The sequence below is a fragment of the Electrophorus electricus genome, chromosome 5, assembly GCF_041902795.1.
Source record: "Electrophorus electricus isolate QZ-2024a chromosome 5, ASM4190279v1, whole genome shotgun sequence".
In the NCBI taxonomy this organism is placed as follows: domain Eukaryota; kingdom Metazoa; phylum Chordata; class Actinopteri; order Gymnotiformes; family Gymnotidae; genus Electrophorus; species Electrophorus electricus.
Window position 1 is genome coordinate 16,913,053 of NC_137501.1, and position 27,309 is coordinate 16,940,361.

At 41.1% G+C, this 27,309-nt stretch overlaps 1 non-coding gene and 1 pseudogene across 1 annotated transcript; one reads left to right on the plus strand and one right to left on the minus strand.

Annotated features, from left to right (window-relative positions):
- Positions 1 to 7,927: 7,927 nt before the first annotated feature.
- LOC145657970 (eukaryotic translation initiation factor 4 gamma 3-like) lies at positions 7,928 to 21,060 on the plus strand (annotated as a pseudogene).
- Positions 8,092 to 8,165, minus strand: trnai-aau (transfer RNA isoleucine (anticodon AAU)). Its single transcript has one exon. It is a non-coding gene; the product is annotated as a tRNA-Ile (tRNA).
- Positions 21,061 to 27,309: the final 6,249 nt, after the last annotated feature.

Below are 27,309 nucleotides of genomic sequence, written 5' to 3' on the forward strand. Positions count from 1 at the left end.
AACACTTTGAAAGTGATAAGCAGTGGTTAGCTCGAAAGTTATTCATAAACAAGCACGTTGAAAATTACGAAACAAGAGACTTAGATCAGCTGTTGTCTCTATCGATGGTGTGGGTGACCCATGTGTTCTTAGGATGCAGGTAGGGTCTAACGCCTTCTGTGCTGAGTTGCTGTTTCCATATTTTAAAAATAGAACATTGTTAAACGGCATCTGTAATAGTTAAGGAAAATGTGTTATAAGTATAAAGTGTTACAGTAAGTGTTTTGGCCCCTGACTGCCATTAGGACAAGACAAGACAACTGCACACTACGTTATCTTATCTACTTGTTAAATCAGCCTGAAATTAAGATACAGATAAAAGTGTTGATTTTTATACTAACATTATAACAACTTCAGCCAAAGTATTCAGAATGTAAATGTTTGGTCTAGCAGATATGGCCCACAACTGATGCAGAGAGTGCATGACATGGCAGAGGGGATTCATGTTGGCAAAATGCCCTCCTACGAATTAGTCCCAAATACTGAAGCAAAAAAGAGGCCGAATTCATCTGATGGAAGTAAGTCTAAAAGGGCTTCTTGATGATGTTACCCTGGTGACTTGCATTCTTTCCAGATGCTCAACAACCATTAAAAGTAGTGCATTGCTAAAAACTACTACTTGTTGTGCTGGAGGTGTTGAAAATATGGTTTCCTTGTCATTGTCAGTTTGATTTTATAAGGTTCTACGTGGGTATCGATAGGAGCTGAAACTGTGCATGTGTTGCCCCTCTGAGGAGATGAGCCAATGAGGAAGATGCCCGTGTTCAAATTTGACTCTAGACCACGCTTTGAGCCGGTGCACTTTATCAGCGGTTGAAGTTGCAGCAGCATTGGCGGAGTGGGACGCAATGGTGAGAAGGAGAACGAGAAGGATCTCAGGAGTGAGAAGCTGAACAGCGGCAAGCAGCGGGAGGCTGGAGACAAAGCCTCTCCTCTCCCTTCTCTGACACAAACACAGTCACGTGTTATATACTCACATAATCCAAAATCTAGCATCTTTTATTTGCTGTTAGCTGGCGAAGAGTAATCAGTATAGTCAGATTCCTTTAATGTAAACACTTGGGGAAATTCCTGCCATGAGATCACTTTGGACACAGGGAAGATCTGATAGTAAATATTATGACAGGGTGAGGTCATGACTGCTTAGAAAAGTTTATAATGAAGGTCATGAAAGGTCAGTTTTGACTAATTGCAAAAAACGCCATGTAAACATTAGAATGGGAAAGTCAAGCGGTCTGAGCGAAGCGAACTGCGAACGAGACATGGAACAGACTAGCCAGGACCAATATTTTGAAAGGGATCAGAAGAGGATGACATCAAGAATCATTCTGATGATCATGTGGCGCACAGTCAAGCAAATTGCAGCCAGATACAATGCTGCTGCTCCAACTAACATGTCTGAAGGCACACCATGGGTCCTCTGAAATCAGTAGATGTTTGAACAGAAGGGCTTACCTATGTATTGTGACCAAGTGCATCCCTTCATGCAGCTGCTTAAACTATGGCAGAAGGACACTTTCAACAAGACAAGAAACCCTGCCGCAAGGGTTGTATAATCACGGATTTGTTCCAGTATCAAGACAGCAAATTTTCAATGTTTCCCTGGCCTTCACAGTCCCCAGATCTTAATCCTATAGAACATCCCTGGGTAAAGGTATAACAGGCAGTTTAGAACATGTCAGTCCCTCCAAGTAATTTAAGAGAAAATATCCTATGAAGATTGGACCAAGATTCCTGCAGAGTATTTTCAGCATATAGTGGAAACTATGCCAGAAAGAATTGCTGCAGTTCTGGAGGCCAAAGAAGGTCCAACATGCAATTAAATGGGTGTACTTAAGCCAGATACACTGTGTCCTATAATAGGATGTTGCTGGAATGTATGTGGATGTTGTTGGAATGGCCGCAGAGTTGCGGCAGCAGTACAGGTAGTCTGTGATCCTTTCCCCCATCCGAGTGAGTTTGCCCTTTTACACGGGGTCGAGTTATGATGTGAATGTTTAATTACACAGGATGGATTGTGGGTGACAGAACCGAACAGCCTTCAGGATTCAAATAGAGAAAGGTGAAACTTCTCCAGCCTTTGAGTTAATCACAGGACTATTGCATAGCAATTAGAGATAACAGAACAGCTTTCGGGGAGGTTTGGGTGGGTTGCCTTATCCGTCCCTTTAACAGAGTAGTCACAATTCAAATTTCCCTTGTTCCATTGTTTACAAGGCATTATACATGTGGTTTGTTTATAGTGCACGGAGTAATATGCAGCGAGTCTGGTCTGTCTGCTTTGGAAGAGAAACATTTGGCCAAAAGAGCAAGACACAGCCAGGAGGATGATTGGTAAGAGCACATCATAATATGCACCTTAAAGCTGTGCTCTACAGCTAGGTCCTGTTCCATGACTGCATATATAAATTTACTACTGACATTGCCATTTATATCTGGCCATTTACAGTGCACTCTTGCTCAATGCAGCACTTGAAGCTGATTTTCCATTGTGTAGTTATTATGTTCAAGAGATGTTTGACCCGGTCAGGGTGACACACTTTAGTGAGGGCAGCAGTATCCTAGAGGACACTACAGACAGTGACGGAGACATCTCAGAGCGCGAGGTGAGAGGTTGAGTTTTTTGTTACTCTCTCTACGACATACTTTTTATGCCAGGGACTATTGTCCAGTTCAGCCCAATTTAATTTACTGCCTTGTATTATCATATATAAATTGCTGAACATCTTATCACTCAGTTTCAAACATCCCCTCAGCTGTTTTAAGCCATTTCGGTTATTCAGAAGTACTGCTAAATGGATGTGGTGGGAAAATGAGAGCACATCAAACACAGACAGCTTTATGCATTGAGTAGTAAAGAGTAAAAGTTTATTGAGTTTGTAAAGGGAAAGAAATGTGAGTTCCACCTTCCAACTATAACTTTTCTAGGATACGTGATCAGCCATGGTGAAATCACTACGGATGATAAGAAGATCAAAGCCATCTTCCAGTGGCCCATTACTATTATAGTTAAAAAACTCCAGAGATTCTTGGGATTTGCAAACTTTTACCGATGCTTCATATGGAATTTTAGCAGCATTGCAGCTCCTCTCACAGCCCTCCTGAAAGGAGCAATGACCAAGCTACTTTGGAATCAGGAGGCTGATCAAGCTTTCAGGAAACTGAAAGAAGCTTTTACCACGGCTAGCATACGTCGACATCCTGATCCTTCCATTCCATTTGTCGTGGAAGCTGATGCTGCTAACATCGTGGTAGGAGCTGTACTTTCACAACGATACGACAAGTCCAAGTTACAATAGATGATTAAATAGACAAGTGTATATAAAATAGATGATGGAATAAACAAGCCATACAAGACACAGTCATCCCAATGGAATGTCTGTCGGGAAAACATTACCTACCTTGTGCTGTGACCATCTGTTGAAGTGGGCTCATTCTTCGCTGGTTCAGGGCTATGACAAGCGATATTTATAAGTATGTTTCTTCATGTTCAATTTGCAGTCAAAGCAAGATGTCTAAGACCCTACCCACAGGAAAGCTCATGCTTCTTCCCGTACCAGAAAGTCCTTGGTCTCACATCACCTTAGATTGCGTTACTGACCTCTCTGTCCTCACTGTAGTTGATGGATTCTCCAGGGGTGTGTGGTTCATTGTGTTTCCGAGTATGCCTACAGCCTGCCAAACTGTGGAAGCCTTGTTTAACCAGGTGTTCCGTATATTTGGCATCCCAGAGGACATAATATCATATTGGGGACGTCAATTCACATCTCGAGTTTGGGCTTCCTATATTGAACACATCGGGGTAGCTATTAGTTTTACATCCACAGTCAAATGGCCAATTCCTACATTGTTTTTATATGAACAATCCATCAGACCGGTCCAAGTTCCTCTTATTGGCAGAAATGGCCCAAAATTCACTTACTAGTTCATCCACTGGCTTGACTCCTTTTTATTGTATTTTAGGTTATCAACCTCAAATGTCCCATGGACTTCCATATCAGCTGGTTTCCCCGCTGTGGATGAGTGGATGCAGCGGAGCGAAAGGGTATGGGAGGAAACAGATCAGTGTATTGTATGAGCTCTCTGAATGTATAAGGAAATTGCGGACAGGCACAGAGGGGAGAACCCGATATACCAACCTGGTGACAGAGTGTGGCTCTCTACACAGGACTTCCGCAAGCCGGGGTCATGTCGCAGGTTAGGTCCCAAGTATATCGGTCCATATGAAATTACCAAGCACATTAATGAAGTCACATATCAACTCATCTTACCTGCTCACTTTTGTGTTTTGAGGTCATTTCATGTGTCCCTTCTTAAGCCTGTTGTTCCTGTTGTGGCCTTTGGATGAGGTCACCCCTGAGGTCACTCCTGTATTAGGTATGTTGGTTGCTGTCATTAGAGTGTATTGTTTCTGAAGGTTTTTTTGCATTATGCAATGCCTCTTCGCAGAGTGTGATTTTCAAGAACTTTAGTAAGCAGATGACTTATTTGCATCACCTTTTTTGGTAGGACAAAGCCCATCCATGAGCCAAAGGAAGCTGAGGTAGGCCCCATTCCATGAAAACACAGGGAGTGTGTGAACCAGGATACCAACACAAGCATACATGCAAGCTGACGCCTACCCTTCCTTTGTCCAGTTGTTTGGCCAGTAGACAACTAATGAAAAACATTTCAAAAGGGTTTATACAGAAGCCAATGTTCAAATGGCTCTCTGTGCAGTGAGGAAACATATCATAAGGAAGTGCAAATTCCACTAAAGTTTAAGTAGGATCACTGAATTCAAAGTCTAGAGCACTATTACACTATGACTTCTAACAATAGCGTAAAAACAATAATGTCTTATTCGTTTTTAGAAAGGAATGTAAAAGTTTATGAAATATTCTTAAAAAGAGGACAATTTGATAAGGAGCTTGGTCTTGCACAGCTACCAAAACCCAGGACTGAACTAGGAGTCTTTTGATATTCAATCTAACACTCACCCAGCTGAGCTATTTCAGCTAGTGACTAAATACTTTTGCCTGGTTTCGTTCAAAATGTTACCAATGAATGTAGGTCATGTTCATGTCAGAGGAAACTGTCACCTTTATCCCTGGTGAGCTAGTGGCTAGGATTCTCTTTCAAACTTAATTTTTATGTGGATTAAAAAGAAATATGAATACCTCTCTTTATGACCTCCTAATGCTCATGCATACCAAGTCTAGTATGCATACAAACATCGTCAGTATACTAGGAATACAGAATTTGAAAAATGTTTGTCAAGCATCTGAGCTTTATTGCTGGTGGGTGAGTGGCTAGGATTCAACACTTTCACCACTGCGACTTGGGCTTGATTCCTGGTCAGGGCACGCTCTTTTTGCTCAATTAAAAAAGAAGCTTGTATGTGAAAAAACAAACTTCCTTTGAGTCAGATTTTAACTGACAGACTAAGGATAACAGTTTTAAATTCTACAGTCCTCCACTCTACCAACTAAGCTATTGAAGGCAACAGACATGTAATCCCATAGGTCCAAACACCAGTATGTTGGCAAGAAACACGGCCAGTTATGAATGTTTGAATTGTTAAGTTCATTTGACACGAAGAAACATTGCATTGTACGAGTTGGAGATGTTCAGCTACCAACAGATATCTCTTGATTACATTTGGATGCATACTGGACTTTGTGTACAATCAATAACTACTGGTACTAACTCAAAGTATGTTTCCCCCTTCAGTTTTATTTTATGCCAGAATAAAGACTTTCTGTCTTTAGAATTCTACATGACTCAAACTGAGATGCAGCAGATCACTTAGCTAGAACAAAGGGTCTTGTACTACAATAATGACTTTTGCATTATTGCCCATAAGGTCCACCTCTTTTTTCTTTAACCCTCAGATCATCCCGTAGATGTTAGAATTATTCTAATGAAATTATAATTAACATTTTAAAAAATTCATTAACATCACTCTTAAAATAACTTTTACCTTACAAATTATTTCTTTACCAGCAAATTTGAGTTGGTATGAATTAATCTATTAATTTTTCGTTATTATTTCATTAAATACATGCCCCCCCGCCCCCTACAAAAAGAATAACAGTCCAAATGAAAGGTCTAAATGAATCTTTGCAGTAACAACAGTCTTTTATGCTCTTCCAACCACCCCACCTCCCCCCAGTGGACACACCATGCTCCAGTACATGATTCTGGAGTGCTGCGCTATCTGTGCTCCCCACTAACTCTTCCTACCTGCTGGGGTTTCTCCTTCCTGGACCTGCCTTAAAATGCTTAAAATGACAGCACCTTGCCCTCCATTTACCTGCAACATTCTGCACTGTCACAAACAATATTTATGTGCAGATTAGCAGATGAACCTCACCTGGATGATCCACATTTCATTTCTTTGTACTGTTATAATAATGAGTTACTGTATTTCTACCCAGGTGTTCTATTCAGGTGAACTGTGCTCTGTTTCTATCTCCTATGATGTCTTTGTGTAGGAATGCTGTAGTGTATCTTTCATGCTTACAATTTGTCAGCCATCCTCTACCCAACTCATCTCTGGCCAGGTTTATCCAGGGTTAACCGAAGGAGGATGAGTTCCCTTTTGAGTCTGACACCTTCCAAGTCCCTTCCACCATTCCAGTGAGTTTTTCCTACTGTCACCCTTGCCAATGTCATTTGGCTTATTTATCAGTTGTCACAAGGTGTTAACGTTATTATGCACATGTATATAAAATGTGTATATACTCTATATACATAAATATATATATATATATATATATATATATATATATATATATATATATATATATATATATATATATTTGCAGTTTGGATTGGATTATAAAGTGAATTTCATTGGTGAGTACTATATTTTTTGGTGACAAAGTATAATCTAATCTTTACAAAGCAGTGACCAGAAAGGAAGAGCTGGATGAGGCTTTGGTCCCCATGATAGTTAGAGACACACAGCCATTTAGCTTAGTTGAGGATAAAAGCTTCAGGGACTTGGTAGCAAAATTGGATTCAACTTATATTCTCCTAACTAGGAAGGTATGTGTGGTGACATGGATACATTATGAGAGTAGTATTAAAAATATATATAATTATTTTCTTCCTTCCCTTTAGACTGTAAAGGCCATGGTTGAGGCCAAATGTCAATAAGAGAAAGAGAAGGCCAAAGCTGAGGTCCAGAAAATTCCTGCAATGAGTTTGTCAGCAGATATGTGGACATCTCTTAATGTGGATGCCTTCTTGGCTGTGACCTGCCATTTTATAGATGACAACACATTTCTGAAGTCTACACTACTTGGTGTTGTGAAATTCCTGCAGGCGCATACGGCTGAAAATTTGGCCTGTGTGAAATCCTCTCTTATGGAAGAATGGGGAATAAAATAAAGTCACATGTCTGGTTACTGATGGCACATCTAATATGATTGCCTGTGGAAATAGCTGAAGCTGCCTCATGTGCTTCAAAAAAAAAGAAACTGAGGTTGAAACAATGTGTTGGAGCGATTAGTAGAACTCAGGGAGCCTGTGGGGGCAGATTTGGCGGGTTTACAAACTGATATTCCTGCGCTGATCTCTGATGTGTACAGTAATGTATGTGGGTGCCGGTCTATACTGTATTCTTTTCACAAGGCAACTGTGGAGCTGTCAGACCTCAGTGGCAGGCATAATCACATCCCAACACATTTCAGACTAAAGGATTTGAACTCCCTGGCACTGCCAGACACCTAACTGGCTATAATTTGATGGGGAGGATGCAGGTTGTCTGCATGCCTCTGGAATGACTTCTTTGACCTATTCACACAGCGATCGAGAGCCTTACACTAATGCCAGAGTCCCTCTGATTTCATACTTTTCTCTGCATTGTCCAAGAACAATGCAGAGAAACAAGCACAAAACCATGGGTAAAGTTTTGTAATCAAGAACACACTCTCATGTACTTGGAACATGTCTTAGCAGATTGTGAATTACAAGCAATGTTATAAGCAACACAAGTTCAAAGAGGTGCCCTGTTTGCAACAGGTGGTTTGTTGACAAGGGGTCATTCATCAGACAAAACCCACATGGCCCATATGGGGATTGAACCCATGACCTTGGCGTTATTAGCACCACGCTCTGACCAGCTGAGCTAATCGGCCTTTCTTTGTTCATTTTGCACTTTTTGGTGCAGCACTGAAGGGAACCTTTCCATGAAATTGTAGACTTGGTGTCAACGAGATTACGGCCACTTTTTCGACCGAGCATAGGTGAAAGTTGACACTTATTGTTCCCTCTGACAAATGGTTATTCTGCAGCCAACTTTTGAATTAAACTTCAAAAGCAAATGTGGAGAAGCTTTTGTTAAAGAGCAATTCAGTGCAGTTGTACACAGTGACGAAATCATCAATTGCAAAGTCCACTGAGCTTTATTGCTGCGAGTTACATAGTGCTGTCTATTACACCATGAAATCTGCCATAACAACAAAAATGTAATGTCTGATTCTGTGAGCCAAGGAATATAAACCTTTTAGGGACATATTTAAAATATCAGATTTTCTGCCTGAGCACAGAGTAGGCATTTTTTTCTAGCTTTAACCATACGTCCTCTTTCTTTGGAAATCTGTGTCATTGCTGCATGAATAAGCAGAAAGATTTTGAGCAATTTTTTGTCTGGGTCTAAGGGGCAATTTATTCAAACCAAAAGATGCTATTTTAGCTAGTTTGTCAAATGAACATGTCAAACCTACAGAGACAATGTGTCTAGCTACAGAGCTCTGCAAGGTTTAATTCTTGGAAGTATTTGAAGCCATAGAAAGTTATTCTGTAAGCATTGCTTAACTCAATAATAAGAGACAGTTAGAGCCAATGGCTGCCAGATCTAACATAGCTCACATTTTATAGTGTTTGCATAGCATATCAGAATCTGCAAGAACTATTCCTGTCATTTCAGGAATAAGCTTTTTTGACTTCACAGCTAGATGAAATATTTAGGGTGGATGCAGGATTTGGTATGATCTCCTAGAGAATTGCCATTCCACTGTGTCTTCAGCTTTTGTCCGATCTGCAAACAAGTCCCACTCTAGGAGAACTAGGTCAAGTGGTAGAGTGCTCTTTTAGTATGTGAGTGTTAGTGGGATTGATGCTCACATTCTCAAGTCTAGAATTTGTAGTTTTTTTCTATGATGAAATCCTTTCTGATAGCAAATGTTTTCGGGGCCTGCTAATACGCTTATGCCATGCACACATTACGTGACTTTGGAAGTTTTCAAATTGATGTATGGCTCACACTGCACAACTGTATGTCTTGGAATCTGGAAAGCTTAATTTGTGGTATCTCAGTGGCAGACATAATCAGTGATAAACCACTGATATGTCAACTGGTCTTAACACAGACAGATTTAACTTACTCTGTTGAGACTGTGTCTAACTTAAACCTTTCCTTCAAATAGAAGAGATCCTTGTTGCAGATGTAATGTTTTTACCTTTATATGGTTTTCCCACTCATAGTCATGCAACACACAAATGCAAACCTCTCACAGACTGTCTCACACACATCCAGTTATTCATCTGAACACATGATGTTTCTGTCTCTGTACCGCTATTAGTTATGCAATGGTTCCTCAATACTAGCACTAACTGAACAGGGTTCTGTATAAATATGATCTTTATAACAGCTGCCATAACAGCAAAAATGTAATGTCTGATTCTGTGAGCCAAGGAATTATTATTGATATTGTGAATATTTAATAACCTCCAATGCCAGCAAATTAAATTTCACAATATTGTGAAAATTGTAAAGGATACTTTATTCATGTCCTCATTGCTAAAGATTGTATCGCTTTATCACAGCGATACGCTAGTTAGCTAGCTAACAGTTGAGGTCAGCAAGTGTCAAACTCGGGGCTATAAACCATTCCTTGTGGAACCATTTCATTGTTCAGCTTTCAACTTTGATCGTTTAGGTGCTGGTAGTTTGTTAGCTAGCTAACTGTTCAGCAATAGAAAACCTACTTTTGTATGATTTAGAGACCCAAATTCACAAACCTGTGGGTTTTCAAATGTATCGTTCTCTCTAAATAAGCAAAATGAATTAAGCCATTACTACAGCTATTGGACTGTTTGAACTACAATATTCGACTGTTCATTTATTGTTAGATTAAATTAACTTTCATAAACATTCTGTATTAATAGAATGTAGTTTTTAATGAGTGATTAACTGTGTATATTCAACATGAAGCTATTCATATAACGTTTCAAGTTTGGTTTATTTGTAACATACATTTATTTGCCACTTTCATTTTTAGGCTGTAGAATGAAAGCTCCTTGCTCACAATCATTGCTACAGTTTGATCAAATTCAGTTATATATATAAACTCCCTATTCAATGGGAAGAAACCAGTTCATGTCATTGTGAATTGCTGGTTCTGTAATCAAAACACTGAGGTTCCATATGGGAACAGAAACTGCTGGGACTGTCCATTCTGTGTGCAGTACAATGGCTTCTAAGAGGTATTGCTGTATTTGAGACATGGTGAGGACATATTTTAGTGAAAGCCTTCCAATGATGCACCCTTAACTGAACCATTTTATGCTGTTGCTGCTGTTAAAAAATGCAGAATGGTGATTATAACGAACCGATCCTTGCACAATATATGGAGCACCTCAACCATGGGGTATCAGCTGGTGTCCCTGTGCTTGATGCATCCAAGACTCAACCAGACACTGAAGATCAAGCAGCTGGCTTCCTTCACTCCCAGAGAGGAAGTAGGTTTTCCATTTGAACTGTTGCCTTCTTAGTTAAGACGTATGCAGGGTTTATTGCAGTGCCAGAGCTGTGAAACTGCAAGGTAATGCATGTCCAGTGCTGGACTTGGGCAAAGATTGTGAGTGGGTCTTCACGGGCAAACAGGATCTGATGGCCCACATGTAGTTTGATATTATTCCTAAATAACTAAGTTTACATGGCTATTTGAAAGAAGCTGATCATGTAAGCAGCAAAGACAGAATATAATTCTCTGACTAAGGATTTAGTTGACTCATGTTTAACCCAACTAAACTGTGGTCCTGGCTGATTTTAGTTGGACTATTGAGCCACTGACTCATGCACAGAGTTTTCTGAGTATTTTGCAGTTTCTTACTGTACTGAGTTCTTACTGAGTATAACGTCAACTTTGATGCATTTGTTTTCTTTTCACCGAACAAAGCCTTCAACTTTGACTGTGGTGACATGAAATCCAGATGTGCAGAGTGTTTTTTCAGTAATGCATCTTTTGCCCGTGCATTTTGATTGCAGTGTTAGGAGGTCATAACTGCTGATCAGAACTTTGGACAAGAGGGCTTATCCTCATGGCTCTCTGACTTTCATGTACATCAACAAACAATATTTTCTTATTTATTTTTTTCCAGTTGTAACAAACCGTTCTGCTGTTTTTTAACTTCTGTCAAATTTTTAATGGTTGTACAGGACAATTACGATGGAAATTGAGGTGTACAAGTGCTACCTTGAACAGACCTACGAGTTGTGCGTGCCTGTCAGACAGCTAAGCAGTATGACATCCAGCACCAGAACCGACAGCTGCGGGCCCTGCTTTTCAACCACCAGCTCAGATGCAGCCAAGATGCAGACAAAGCATTCATTAAGGTGAGGTCTTCTATAGCCAAGGCGATTCTATAGCCAAGAATTCTCAAGATCACATCTAGCTGCATTCCTGTTGGGTGTGAATGACAGTTGCTCCTTCCCAGTTGATACAAAGTGACGATAGAAAAAAAGGCGTACACGGAACTGGTAGTGAACACTGTCCTTAAAGTGCATATAAGTGCATACAGTGTTTGAGCCTGCAATCCAGTTCATTACCCTGTCCAACAGCCTCCCAGGTTCCCCTCCACATCTTCCTTGTCAGAGATGAAAATTTATATAAAAAAATGGATACTTGAATACTTTTGGTTACTTTTTTGTTCCTGGCTACCATGCTTTTTAAAGCATTAATTATTTCAAACATTGATTTATCTAAGATAAGCAAAGACCTGTTCTCTCTTGCTGCATTTTGTGGGGTTTTTTTGGGTTTTTTTGTTTTGTTTTCTTTCCAAATGAAGCTGTTGTTTTCATTTTTGGTGGGTTTCATACTATCCACACCAGCTTCCAGGTTTCTCTCCTTTTACATACCAAGCAATCAGTTTCCTTTCTCTTTGCTACAGAGCACCTCTTTTCTGTCCACACCTGCTTGGCTGGTAGCTCTCAGAAGCCTTACCTTCCTCACCTGTGCTTTTCTAGTTGCGGTGGCCATATGTGGGTCTGGATGTGACTCTGGAGACACATCCTCTCTCCACAACAGCCCGCACACTCTCAGCAGGGGAATCATCCCACCCAAAGAAGCCCACCAAAGTGACACTGAAGCCAAAGCAAAGAGCATCACCAACACTATGCAAATGTGGAATGACCTGGTGGGTATTCTGCCAGAGAGAGGCAATAGAGAATATCAAGCTGATCTGGTAGTCTGGAAGCAACCACCAGATGGCTGTTGCTTCTGTTGGCCTTTTGACTTCCATCAACATCTACTCAGGCAGTAAAAAGAAATGGTGTACTGGGAGGTAGTAAATCTTGCTAATCAGTACTTGTTTTTGGCCTGTGAAAATACAAACAAACAATACACATATTCAAACACTTCTGAACTACAATTGCTTATCAGGATTTACACAGGCTTATGTTCTTAATAGCTCTTTGCTTACAACTTCATCAAAGCGGTTTTGTTCTACAGTATGTGCAAAGTCTACTTTCCCACACAGTTCACATGAGTCTTGATTCGTCCTGCTGGTTCTTCATGTCTGTGAATGTGAAAAATCAAACTTTTTTGCTTGGCTTCAAGCAGTGATCCTTTGATTGTATCATTCATGATTCATTTAGGATTACAACCAAATGGTTCAATATCCAGCTAGAGGTGTACTCAAGTGAGGTAATAAAATGAAATTATTAATGTAATAATATGATGGCAGGAATTGTAAAAGACCAAATTAGGCTTTGGAAGTAAGCAGGATGTGAGAATGACCAAATATGGCCTCTGTGGCAAGTCTGGGATTGAGGCCAGGATACCACCTAAAGATACAATTTTAATAAAAAATGGTTTTGTAACTTGATGAAAATATATAAAGATCGAACCCACCTGAGACTGTTAGACATTCTGTGGACAATGCCTCGTCTGTATGCAACATTGAGCTCAGAATAAAGATGGCACCGGCTATTCTCTTCAATGAATTACTGCATCTATATCTTTATTTTCTATTTAAAGTGTACTTGAGAAAATGAATGGAATGTGGGAAAAATCTAGGAACCACACAAGAATGTCTGGAGGTAAAAAGTCAAGCCTTAATGTGAGAGAGCCTCCATTTCAGAGTCTGCTGTGTGAGAGTCCTGTGCCTTTCTTCTCTAGCTTGGAATAGGACTGTTGCTTCTGCTTCTTAAGGTTTTCAATCAACAAGGACGGTGGCTCCACCTGCAATGAACCATGAACTTGTTATATTAAACTGCACAAGACAGTAAATTTACACTTGTATTCATTCAGTATGAAGTGCGCCTCACAAACACAGTGCTTGTCTGTGTTTATGTTTTCAGTGTTACAGTGTGATTTTATTTAGGTGAAATTTGTTTTCAGTCTATCTGCAGTAGTGCACTTAAAGGGCCAGGAAGGTTAGTGGAACACATTTGCTCTGCCTCTGACCTCACAATTCCACTGTAACAACAGTGTTCAATTCCGTCATTTAAAAAAAAACAAAACTTGGTTTGGTTTAAATTTGTTTAAAGATTTGTTTAAATTGTGTGTGCCAGTGTATCTGAGCGTGTTACAGTCTCTCTGACCCTCTACACCCATTAGTGCGTTCTTCCACTAGCTTCTCTCTCGTTCCTGCTTCAATATTCAAGGGAGGATTGAGATCCATTCAGGTAATTTTGCAGTCTTCAAAAAATGCATTGAAAGACATTCCAGTAGCTCAGTGGTGCACCTGCGCGCCACTCTGCTCCCCAGTTCGGAGGATGCCAGCACCTATGTTTAGTCTTTTATGTTTAGTCTTTTTTAGTCTGTTTCTTTTTATTTCCTTTGGACTCCAGTGCTTTTTAATAATCTGTTTTGGACATGGTATGGCTGCTCCATTACCCAGGAGCCCATACAAAGGTTCATTTCTGCCTGCCTGCATAACTGCTGGAGGGAGGATTTTATGTCCAGAAAATGTTAAGATGGCAACAGCTCGGTGGGAGACAGTATGTGAGAATCACCTCTTAGGCTCATTTTACTGTTTCTCATGTAGAAGGAATTCCCTCACTATGTTCCCATTCTGAGCATCAAAGCCAACTGGGATGGGGGTTTTGTCACATTCTGAATTCTAGCTCATGTCATATTTTGTCAGCATTGGCTTTGATAGACTCAGGTTATCGGTACAAATTTACATTCAAGATTAGTTGTCTTTTACATATATATCCCCTCTCCTGCAATCATGGCTAATTAGCTGCATCCATCATTGTAATTGTTTAATTTTTCATGCTAGTTCATTCACCCTTGTATTAGTGCCATGCATGTGAAACAGACTCTTGAAAGATTTTTCTTTTTGTATCTTGCATGCCTAGCATAACAGGACATTCAAAATCCCTTGAAAATGTTAAACTTTTTTTTTTATGTATATATCTCCTCAAAATTCCCAGTACAACTGCTGTAGAGTCCACGACTCAACTCTTGACTAAAGTCTTCACTCCGAGCGTCTGAGCCGGCTGCTGCGGCATACGCCACGCTGCTCTGTGACCCTCACTCTCCACTCCTCTCCTCTCCCAGCTTTTCCAGATCCCTCAGATGCAGACAGCCCAGCCTGCCATTCCAAGTAACAGCGCTTCCTTTCGACCCGTGTCCAGCCAGCCCATCATGATGTTCCTGACGCCCATGCCCTTCACCTCATCCCAGACCGGCCAGTACTACGTACTCCAGTACTACGTGCCTCAGGTACCCAGAGCAGAGAAAAGCGCCTGTGCAAATATGTACACAGTGTAGCAAATGGGTTGAAAGTCTGTCTATAAACAGGTTGGCCAGCAATAAATAAACTGCTCCTAAAATGTGTAGATAAAAATATGTTTTATCTTGGAAGCAGAAATGAGAAGTTCTAGTTTAGTTTTTTTTCAGTGTAAAAACTAAATGTTTTTGTATTTTTTGTTTGTTTACTGCTTTGAATATCTCTTAGGAGTGTCCTATATGAATGGCCATGTCTGGTGCTAGGCCCTTTACCTCTGCTGTTCTGTTTCATTCTCAGTATCACCACAGTGGCCTTCCTTACGTGGGACATCCCCAGCAGTACTCCGTCCAGCCCACAGGACCCAGTACATTCTACCCTGGGCTCTTTCCTGCAGACTGCCCACTAGCATATGGTGAGTTTGGACTTCCCTTTCTCTACCCCCACCTGGGAAACCCACATGCGTGCTCTCACCGATAAAGAGACCTTTCTTCTGGGTATTCCCGCTGGCTGAAACTGGTTTTTCGTTTGCTCTCTAACTGAAACCAGTGCTTTTTTTTGGTCACCACTAGTGGCAGGGCCTTCATACTATCCTGGCCAGACCATATACACCAAATCTCCATCCATAATAGTGCATACAGCTCAGCAGCCTCCACCCACTAAGAGAGTAAAGAAAACAGTGAGTATTCCCCCTGCCTCAGAGGTGAAATTAATTTAATTGTGGATTGACTTAATAGATGCAAATAACTTGCTGTTCGCTAAGATCCGTATCCGAGACCCTAACCAGGATGGCAAGGATATCACAGAGGAGATCATGTCAGGAGTAGCCATTAGCCAGAACACAAGCCCACCAGTGGGACGTCCCTGCACTACCCCTACTGCTCCACAGGTAAGCCATTCAGTCCCACAGCCCGAGCCCCTGATCGGCTGCAGGTCGCTGCTTCGCGTGATCCACTCCACAGGTCAAAGTACTCTCTCATCTAGTCCTCCCTCATAATAAGCTCTGAGCTGATTGTTTGGTTGTTTGGCTGGCTTTCATTGTCTTGTCCTATTAAAAGCATCATACAATCAGCAACAAAATCTGATGGTGTAGTTTGATTTCCGGCCATTCTCTCTTCCTTCTTCAGTGATTCGGTCACACCGTTGACCCTCCTCCGTCATATTTGACTGGTTGCAGTAGCTTGTGTGATTGTGGCTGTTCTGATTTAAGAAGGCTTCTCAGATGTGTTTTGATGTTCCGACTTGCCGTGCCTATTCTTTCGTCTGCCTCCATCTTAGTTCTCCCTCACAGCCACTCGAATCCTCCTGATCTTCCCTCGTGTTCCCTCTACACAGACAGCCCACGTAAAGGCCCTGTAAGAAGGATTCAGCCAAACCCTGAGCACCTCAGCTCCTCTGAGGAAAGGCCTCTCTGTAAAGGGAACACTCACTACTGCGCTGTTGCACTTACTTTGTGTCCTCTTTCCCTAAATGTTAACAGTGTTCCTCTTTCCTCTCTTTCTCTATTTCTCCTGCCCATTTATTTAAGCACCCCATGCTTGTCTGCTGTCTCTTGCTGTCTTTGTGTCTTCACCCCCCCCCCCCCCCCCACCCCCACACACACACACATTTTGTGCCTTTGCGGCTGGATCTTTTGCCCTCTTGTGCTTTTTCTTTGCCTCTTTCTCTACTCACTTCTCTAATTATGCTGTGCTGTGCTGTGCTGTGCTCACCCCCCCACCCTCATTGCCATTCCCCTTCTTCTGCATGTGTGTGCAGTATCTCTCTCTCTCTCTCTCTCTATCTCTCTCTCTCTCCATCTTTTCTGTCTTTTGCTAGTTTTTATGTCCACACCCTCATTATCCTCGCATTTTCTACCTCAAATCCCAGCAGCTGAACAGCCAGGTAGCAGAGCAGGGGAATGTCAATGTCGGCCTGGCCCTGGAGGCCCACTGTCCGGCGAAGGCTGCAAGTCCAGCAGCCGGAGAGGCGGTTGCCTCAGGCACGCTGACGCCCTCGTTGCCTTCCAGCACTGCTGCTCCTTCAGGCCTCACTCTCCCAGGCCAGGCTGTTATAGAGGCAGTCCAGGCCTGTGGAGCCTCCACTGGGGCAGAGCTGAAAGAGACTGGGAAGGAGCCAGAGGTCTTGCTGGAGGATAAAGTGGAGCCCATCTTACAGTCCAAGCTTAGGCAAAGCTTGAGTCAAGGTAAATAACCACATGCATGACATGCTATGTTAGGACACTAAAAAGACACCAGACCGATTTGTTATGTTTTACAGCTATTAGTTTATCCAACACCTGGAAGAAGCCAAAAGAGGACACTCCTGTGGGGCAGGCCCAGTGTCCTGACAGAGAGGTGATTCCTCTCTCCAGGTGCTCACTGTACCCCTCTCTGCATGCAGAGCCAGAGCTGAAGGATGGGAAGAGGCAGTATGATAGAGACTTCCTGTTGGCCTTCCAGTTCATGCCTGCCTGCATGCAGAAGCCAGAGGGGCTTCCTTCCATCTCTGATGTGGTACTGGACAAGGTAAGCCTGCTAAAACATTGGCCTTTGGGGAGCTTTAAAACCATTCCATGGAGAGGGGCTGATGGACTTTGACTTGACTCTGTTCTTTTCTAGATCAAACAAAACAAGCTGCCCCTGCAGCAGGTGGGCCCTCGCCTTATCGCCAGAGACCCAGGCTTCAACCCAGCCTCTGCAGACTTCAGCAGGGCAATTCCTGGAGGCAGGGGTGCACCGGTGGGTCTCTCCGTTCATCCCTTCTCTTCTGTCACAAATGAATGAGCGCCTGGTCATCTTATGTGACCGAGGTCTTTGTGACATTGTTACCGCCCATAATAAAGAGCACCCATTCGTTGCTTCAGCTGCTCAGTGTAGGCCCGAGACGGCTGCCTCCCCGCAAGATCATTACCAACGTGTCCGTGAATGACGAGGTGCAGCTGAAGAAGGCCGAGAATGCCTGGAAACCTGGCAGGAAAAGGGAGAACACCCAGAACCCTGAGACCCAGAAAACTCAGGTCAGCACCTCACTCCGCTGTGCCCTGTTTTCAGATTTCAGAGTCACAGCCTGTTATGGTGGGCTTGAAAGCTACTTAATTTTTTTTGCGATATGCTCTTCAAGAATTGGATATTTAAATTATAGAGTCATTGTTTAATTGGGTGGGTGTGCGGGGAGTGTGCACGAATGTAGCTATGCAGGGGGACATTGGTTTCTAGTGTAAACAGGGGGTGTGATGATACTGAGGACCAGATCTTGTGTGCTTGTTGTTCCTTGTGTTGATTGTGGTGTTGATTTTGGTGAGAGAGTATTGTAGATATTGTAGTGTATTCTGTGGATGATCTTGTATATATTATAGGTTAACACCCAGTGGTTGTGTTAAAAATATTCTTGCAAATTTGTGTGCAATTCAGCATTTGGAGAGATTGACAGATCTTCATTGCATTGTCTGGTCGGTAGGGTTATTATTGGATCAGATTTGGTTATTATGTATATTTTTTTTTTGTTTGTAGGAGTTATATATTGATTAAATCTAAAATTCTTGTAGCTGGTTCTAATGGGTTTTCTTTTAATTTGAATTTGGAGCACATGAGGGGTTTTAGTTGATAAGATTTGATAAACTGTTTGCTGCCAGTGCTACACTTCTCGGAAAGTGTGATTGATGTATGATGCCTTTATCGGTCTAAATAGCAAAGTTGAGTGATTTTTGTTCATGAGGAAGTTCCAAATGGCAGAGTAAATATTTGGTGAAAGTGAGGAGTTAGTCATTATGTGGAAGAACTGCTGAATTTAACAAAAGATTGGGATCTTTGTAATGGAAAGCTTAGTCGGTAGTCTGTTTTCCTCTCCAGGAGCTTTTCCAGAAGGTGCGCAGTATCCTGAACAAACTGACACCGCAGATGTTTAACCAGCTGATGAAGCAGGTGATGGACCTCACCATCGACACAGAGGAGCGCCTCAAAGGCGTGGTTGATCTGGTTTTTGAAAAAGCCATCGATGAGCCCAGCTTCTCTATGGTCTATGGCAATATGTGCAGCTGCCTGGCTATGGTGAGTAACATGTTCCCATACATTGCTGCTGAAGTTCCATACAAAGGCAAATGCCACACAGAAGTGAACTCTGTTTGAACCACTCTAAACTGACATGGAGCTTTAATCAGCTTCTATTTAGTAACAGAACTCTCAACACTGTCTTATACCCAAGTGTTTCTCCTACATGTCTTTCCTGTGTAGTTAAAAGTGCCCATGGCAGACAAGCCCACCAGCACTGTGGGTTTCCAAAAGCTGCTGCTGAACCGCTGTCAGAAGGAGTTTGAGAAGGACAAGGTCAACGATGATGTTTTGGAGAAGCTGCGGCACCAGCTGGAAGCGGCCACTTCAGTAAGCAGCACTCCTGTCTAGTTTACCCGACTCACCAACCCACAGATCAGGAGAAAGGGGACTGAAATCGGCAGCAGTGCTGGGAGGCGGCCTGGTCGTTATCGGGTCCAAACGCGCTGTTTCTTGCTTTTGTCTTTGTTCTGGTTACTCCTCGCAAGGCCAGCGAGCGGGAGAGGCTGGAGGAGGATCTGGAGGAGGCGAAGGACAAGGCCCACAGGAGGTCCATCGGCAACATCAAGTTCATCGGGGAGCTGTTCAAGCTGCACATGCTGTCAGAGGCCATCATGCACGACTGTGTGGTCAAGCTGTTCATGAACCACAGCGAGGAGAGCCTGGAGCGTCTGTGCCACCTCCTCACAGCCATCGGCAAAGACCTGGACTTGGAGAAGGCCAGGGTAAGCAGGCCGCGGGCCTGGTCTGGGTTGATTTAATATTCTCAGCAGATGCTCAGCACTTGCATCAGTTTATCTTTAATATGTCATATAAAGGTTTACGGCGCATGTGTAGATGAGTGCTAGTGTGCAGTGCAGCGACTGTGCCTATTTTGTCCAGATTTGGTCTGTGTTGCGTTTTTCACAACAAGTACTTTACACATCGAAACTGGATGAAGAAGTTTTGGATATTGTATCTTGACTGTCAGTTTTGTCTCTAGTAGGAACAGCAGTTGTGATGTTGACAGTTCAGTCACCAACTAGTTTGACAGTTATTTGTGTTCAATTTTCCTGGTCTTTTTTATTGTGTATTTTTTTCTCCATGCACGCTTTTAACCAAAAAACAAGCATGTTGAAATGTTGTCTATAAAAGTTTTGCTGTCAGTGTTTTCTGTTGCTTGCCTGTTGCCTGCACTCTGACTACAGGGTAGCCAACTAATTAGGATCATCATCTATAGTGCGACTAGCATGCTGCGCTGATATCAGTGTATTATTAGGCCTTGGCAATGATTTTAAAAGTGTCCAAGTTCATGTTGTTTAGTGAAGTTGTTAGTGTGGTTTTTAGCTCTGCTCCTACTGCAGCTGACAAAATGAAAGGCTTTTATTCAGGACTGGTCAGCTGTTAGAAGGTTTTGCTCTCACAGCCTCCTCCACGTTTGCCACCTCCTGCTGCTGCACCCTGGATTCCCCAAAGCCAAGTGCAGCTGATGACAGCACAGCTACACCCACAGTGGCAGTGAACTGCTTTACAGCACTGACCAACGTGCAAGGCAGCAGGGTTTACATAAGAGTCATAAACGTCTTGCGACATGAGTTCAGCTGAGAGCACACCTGATCGAATCGAAAAGGGTAGAATACCTGAAATTTTTCTACGTTTCTCTTACACTCTCTCTCTCTTTCTCTCTCTCAGCCAAAAATGGATCACTACTTTAAATATATAGAAAAGACAGTGAAGGAGAGGAGGGGTTCCTCACGCATTCGGTTCCTGCTCCAGGACGTCATCGACCTGCGACTGGTTAGAGACTCTGCCTGTGTTTGTGTGTTTGTGTTTGCCATTCCAGCGCATGGTGATGCAAAAGTATGCATCTGCTGATTTTTCGCTTTTCTAGCATAACTGGGTGTCGCAGCGAGCTGACCACGGGCCCAAGACCATTGAACAGATCCATCAGTAGGCCAAACTTGAGGAGCAGAGGAAGGTGCACCAGCAGCTGCTGTCCAAACACAACAAGAGGCAAAGGTGTGGCCCTCAAATCTGTGACAGCCTTTTTCACCTGGCTGTGTGAGGCCGAGGACAAGTCCAAGGACAAGTGACAATTGCTAAAACACAATATAATAATTCAAAACAATAATAAAACTGTGTGACAAAGAAACAAACGTTCTGACTCTAATGTATTTTTGTTTTTTCCTTTATGAACTGCGGATAAAACTATATTTAACATTTGCAGATGTTCAAAACAAAAGGCAGAGGTGAATATAGAAATAATATTATTTATTTTTATTTTATTCTTCCTTGGTTTCTTCTGAATTCAGATAGACTCTGCCCACTAGATTTCACTTTTTTTGTTTGTTTGGGTTTTTCCTAGGATTTTCACACCATTCTGAGTGAAATTGGTGTCAAAATATTTGCAAGAGTCTGAATCTCAATAATTATTTAAACAAAAACCTGACATAAAAATACAGCTGTCCTATTGCAGTCTAATATTAGTAGTACAAAGTAGTAGTACAAAGGTTAGGCTTTAACTTTAACTTTAACTAGCTGTCACTCCTGAAGGACATGTTCAGATTTCATGAAATTTAAAAGACTTATACCAGTATTGACTTTGAGGTAGCTTACCAAATGTAGCAGTTTTGTCAATATGGGGCATATAATAATATGCAAATAACTGTTTCTCAACAACTGCTCTTCTGATCAAGATGAAATTTTGCATACTGCTTCTGTAAGCAAGCTGGAGGATTGCTAAGGCTGAGTCAAACATTGGCTAATGTTTTTCAGGTAATTGGCTAATCATTTTTCAGTGGGCTTCAAAGGATATAATGTAATTTAGTAAGAACTGGCTTCAGTGGACTGCTACAACGTTGATTCTTGTAGAAATTACTTTGAATTTAAATATCCTACTGCTTTTTATGTTGCTGATGAACTGTAACACACTAGTCGTAGGACCTTTCTCCAATCTTCCCAAATTTGGTATCAAAATATTGATGAGACTGAAACATGTTTATATTTGTATGGAGTATGGCCCCTACATACCTATCAATCCTTCCAAGGTGTACTGATTCATTCAAAACAGCTGAAAAAAAAATTAAGACTTCTTTGAGTAATTCTTATGAAACTTGACATGAGTATTGATTTATGGACTTTAAGCTAGCATGGCAAGTATAGGACATTTTTGCCAACAGAGCCCCTCTGACATATGAAAAGGTATTAAAAAAAAAAAAAAAAGAGTCAATCCCATTGTGTACCAATTGTGCATGAGAAATGCAGTTTATACAGTGCAATACTTTGTGACTATTCCATAAAAAAGTTCAATACGTTTCGTAAACCTTTTTTTAGCCTGATTTTTGATACCTAAATTAGTTGGGCAAATGCACCTTTCAAACAAATCAGTGACCTTTTGATCTAGAGATACCCTTTCAATGTAAAAAATGCAGATCTTCTTGTAAATAATTATCAAAAATATGTGTCTTTAATTATCAATCCCCAAGAGCAGGATTTTTATTAATAGGCTAAAACTTAGCCATAGAGTGTTAGATTATCACCAAACTTCAATGGTGTATATGAACATACTGTGAATGCAAGTACATTTGGGGTGAACTGACCTTCTGGGGGAACTATATTTCTTAGTCATGTCGAATCAGAAAAAATAATATTTATATAAAGCAATTCAGCAGAGAAAATTGAGAGATTGGTTTCAAAATACAACATTCCTGGAAACAAAACCTCAAAACCAACCACAAAGGCTGGTGAACTTAATATGGCATGTCATCAGCAACCAAGTTGTGCAGATGTGATAAAATGATTGGACCCCTTAATTGCCAACTGCAGCTATAATAAATGTAATTCTAATGTATGTCATGAATTCCCTAGATGAAGGAAATTAGACATTTCAATAGCAATACACCTCCCTTGATGAAATGACTGGGTACAGAAACTAGTTGACCAGAAAGGCCAGAAAAATAGCACAACCACAGCCTTCAAACCAGACAACAAACCTGCTTAATGCTGACATTTTTTTTTTTTTCAAATACAAAATACAGACTCACTCTCAATAAATAACCATTTGATGAACTAATGCAGAATATAAATTAAGACAGTGACACAAGCTTTACTGTAGTTACTAAGCATTTAGGTTTGGGTGTTTTTAGGACTTGGTGGGATGGTTACGAGAAAATTTTGGCATATTAGATAAACAGAAAAATACTATGGATGGGTTCAACACATGATGTGCGTACTCGTTTGACTTTGGATCTATTGGATCCCGCCAATAACTGTTGAAAAGAAAAATGACCACCTGATTGCTAAAACATATAATGGAAATAAATGTCTTATGCAATACGAGAATTATGGAAATCGGGTCAGCTTTGGAATAGAGAGGAGTGTTAGGCACATACTAATAATATTAATACATTTTCAGAGACACACAATATCCATCCTGCCAAGGACAGGCAGTGATCAGTGAACCAGGCAGCCAGTAAGAGAAATAAAATCACCAAGAAAGTCAGGCTTTTTGCTGTTTGTTGTCAAAAAAATGTCCTTGACAGAACACAAGATATGACTGAATGAGCAAAGTTACATTTATATAGAGCCTTTCAAAGAACATACAATGCTTTCCAATGAACACATACAGCTTCTACATTCAGTCACATGCTGGATATTGTGTTAAATTGTTAGTCAGTGGCTTACTGCAGGGTGACTGTGTGTAAAATGGGGAAGAGTAAGTCCACTCCAGCCTCCTCTATCTCACAGTCATGCAGAGTGAGCTGTGTGTGTGTGTGTGTGTATGTATGTTGGTATGTATGTGTGAGCTCTCTGGTTGACCATGGAGACGACTGTGCAGTCCTCGGTGCTCAGAGTCAGAGTGTGTGTCTGTGTGTCTGCTGTCAGGTCCAGAGCAGAGCTGCAGGAGAAGTCCAGTCTGTGCTGCAGAGCAGAGAGCAGATCTGCTGCTGCTGCCCCCTGCTGGAGGTCAGAGACACTGTAGCAGTGGAGCAGCCTCAGCAGCAGCCTGTCAACACTGAGAAAACAAAACACACACACACACACACACAAACACACACACAGTGGCAGGACAGTTAATTTCAGATTAATATAAATATTTCACCCGAATTTACCAATTACCATGGACTGTAATATGTTGATTACCTGACACAGGAGTCTCAATAAAACCTAAACAATGCTGGTACAAAATGACATCTTGGAAACTTTCCAAAACACACATAAATGAATATATAAGTGTATGTAAATGTATATAAGTTTTTATAACACGCCCAGTTTCCTGCTTATTTTCAGCCACTTTTTGGTAACTGCATTTATATTATGTCAAATGAGATTTTAATGCTTTAATTTCTGTGTATTAAGAAATGGTACTTGATCAATTTATGTTATTTATCCTCATATGGAAAGATTTGCTTCCATATTTTCCATATTTCAAATTTTGTGGGAAAAAGATGTCTGGAGATTTTACAGTCTCTTATAGCCTGCAAGTTATAGGACAGTGCCAGACCTGTGAAACAGTGCCACTTCATCCAGTGTTTAGATGACGTTTGATGCTTAGACCTCATTAGTCATATGCTAATAGTAACTTTGATACAATCTTCAATACAGTGTTGAATCAATGTGCTTTGCAATAGTGAGCTTTGATGCCTCAGTATCTAACATCCCATCACTACACTGGAGTTCTACCATATGTATTCTTGCCCTGCCTGTTCGTTTTCCATATTGTTCTCCGTTCCCGTGTTCTTAATATCTGTGTTATCTTACTTTTACCTCTATGTTTTCTTCTTCCTGGTTAGCCTCACTTTGTTTTTTGTTTATCATGTATTCTGGTAACCTGCTCTTGGATAATGTTTCTGCTCCTCCTAATAAACAAAGTTCGACAACACGCTTGTGTCTTGCCCTGCCTGTCTCAGCATTACAGTTAATCTAAAGGTCAAAGCATAAACTTCACTGGCAGATACACCTATATTTAAACATTACCACGTATGTACACAGTTTTCTAATTACATTAACATATTAACAAATAAGCAGACATCTAGTTTCTGGACATCTGAATATTTTCAAAAATTTGATTCTTTAAAAGGTGGGTTTAAATGATACAGCACTACAAAAAGCATGCCAACCATAGGCAACAAGCAATCCTTGAATTAGAATAAATTAATATTTCTGTATTTGGGCAAAATAATAATATGATTCTTAGTCCACGTAATATTTAGGCTCCATGCATGTAAATATATCTTTTATTTAAAAATGAACACATTGTCTATTTTCACCATTAGTCGCTTTGAAACCATTTAAGCCCACTACACTCCATTTAAGATGACCTTAGAGTGTTTTAATGAGGAGTTCCTTCAAGTACAAACTTGCATCAGTTTTCACTGTACTGGCTGCAAGTAAGAAATTATGATATGCAAAATAAATGCTGTTTGATGGAATAAATGAATGACAAATATGAAGTTACGATGTGATCATAAAATGGCTTAGGCTAATGTGTCCATGTGTTCTTACAATCCTGGCAGGTCATGTGTGACTGGGGTTGGAGCTTTACTGAAACAGATGTTTTACATCTTGTTCTGGATTATAATCTGGCTAGTGGAATTGAGAGCCCTTTCCCCAATGGGAGAAAATGATTTTATTGTTTTATGTGAGATCATCCTGAGCAGACCATTCACAAATCAGAACAGTTTCCTGTGGCTACAGTGAGGACCTCAGCTGATACTGAAATATTCACCCACTGCTTTGATATGCTTATCTCACAGATTTCACAACAAAACCCCAGAATATCTACAATGTAGATGAGACAGGATTTGTCACTGGTCCATGACAAATCCTGTAAGATTATGTAGCAGACTACAGGTGGAAGTGGGAGGGAACAGATAACCGTCCACATCACTGGGAATGTTGTTGGGCAGATTCATCATCTACAAAGGGAAACGGTTGTACAATTCTTGGTGTCAAGGAGGTCCAGACCGCAACCCCATTTTTGTGACAGAACATGGACGGTTGGACAAATCTCTTCCTTAAACTATTCACTCAGATCTCAGACTGATCATTTCTCAGGGTTTTAATATTTGATGGTTAAACCTCGCATGTGACTCTGGGACTGGGGGACTAGGGGGCTTCTTAACATTTTTTCTACTCCTGAACCTCTTACTGAATAAATGTTGAGCTGTTAATCCTTTCAAAACTATACATTTTTAATATTTTGTCAATAAATCATGACATGATCTTACTTGGAACTTAAATGGACTTAAATGATGCAACTGTACCTATTAAGATGATGCCAGACTTTGCACCTATTTAAGAAAATATCTTTATTTACATTATAAAACAGACATGAACTAATAAGCACATTTTGAAATGAGAAGTTAGACATTCATATTATAAATCAATTAAATATCTATGAAAAATGCCTGGAAAATTATTTTGGCAGGCTTATTGCATGCAGTAAAGGAGTAAAGTTATGTTAATATGGAAAGGACATGAAATTCTATACCATACAGCTATTTTTGAAAGAAAGACTTAATTCCTTTAAATCCTTTCCATACAATCCTAATTCGAAATCTCTTCTTCTCACATGTTCTTGCTTCCGAGGCTCCATTCGCTTCTTTCGATGTCTGCTCTATGTCTTTTTGATGACGTTTCAGTTTCTTTTTCCCATGTGTCTTTTTCTCCTTGAACTGTTTCTCCTGTGCATTTGGTGCTGGCCTCACATCTGAGTGAGGCAGTAGTGGACGGCAAGGCCTGTAGGGTCTGGATGATGGGGCTTCTTGGAACCAGTGGGGCTCACCAGGTGCAAATCTGGTAGGCTGTCTGAGGGAGAGTGAGGGAAACCTGTTGTCTCGTGGTTTGGGAGACTCCAGGGGGAAACTGGGCCTTGGGCTTTCCAACTGTGAAAAAGCATTTAATTTAGCATCACTATTAAATACATGCATGTGCACACACTTTGATATACTATCAAAAATATAATGTAAGTGATATTGTAGTGCCATAGGCAATCCATTTGTTGATATGCCCTAACACATTTATGCTCACTATTTACCTGGACTTTAATTATAGTTGCTTATTTCAATCTAAAACCATCTGCTGTGTATAGCAGAACATTGCTTCATTGGATGTGCACTGCAGTGTAACTAAGTGTTTCTCTTTTCCTACTTTCTCAAGCTGTGCTCTCAGCCTTCTCAGTTCAGCTTTGATCTCCACATTCTCCCTCTGCAGTTCTCGCACTGCTAGCTCGAGGTCTAGACCTCCAAGACACCGCCCCACACGTGCAGCCTTCCGTCGGTTGTCCTCCCATGTCTTTCTCCGACATTCACCC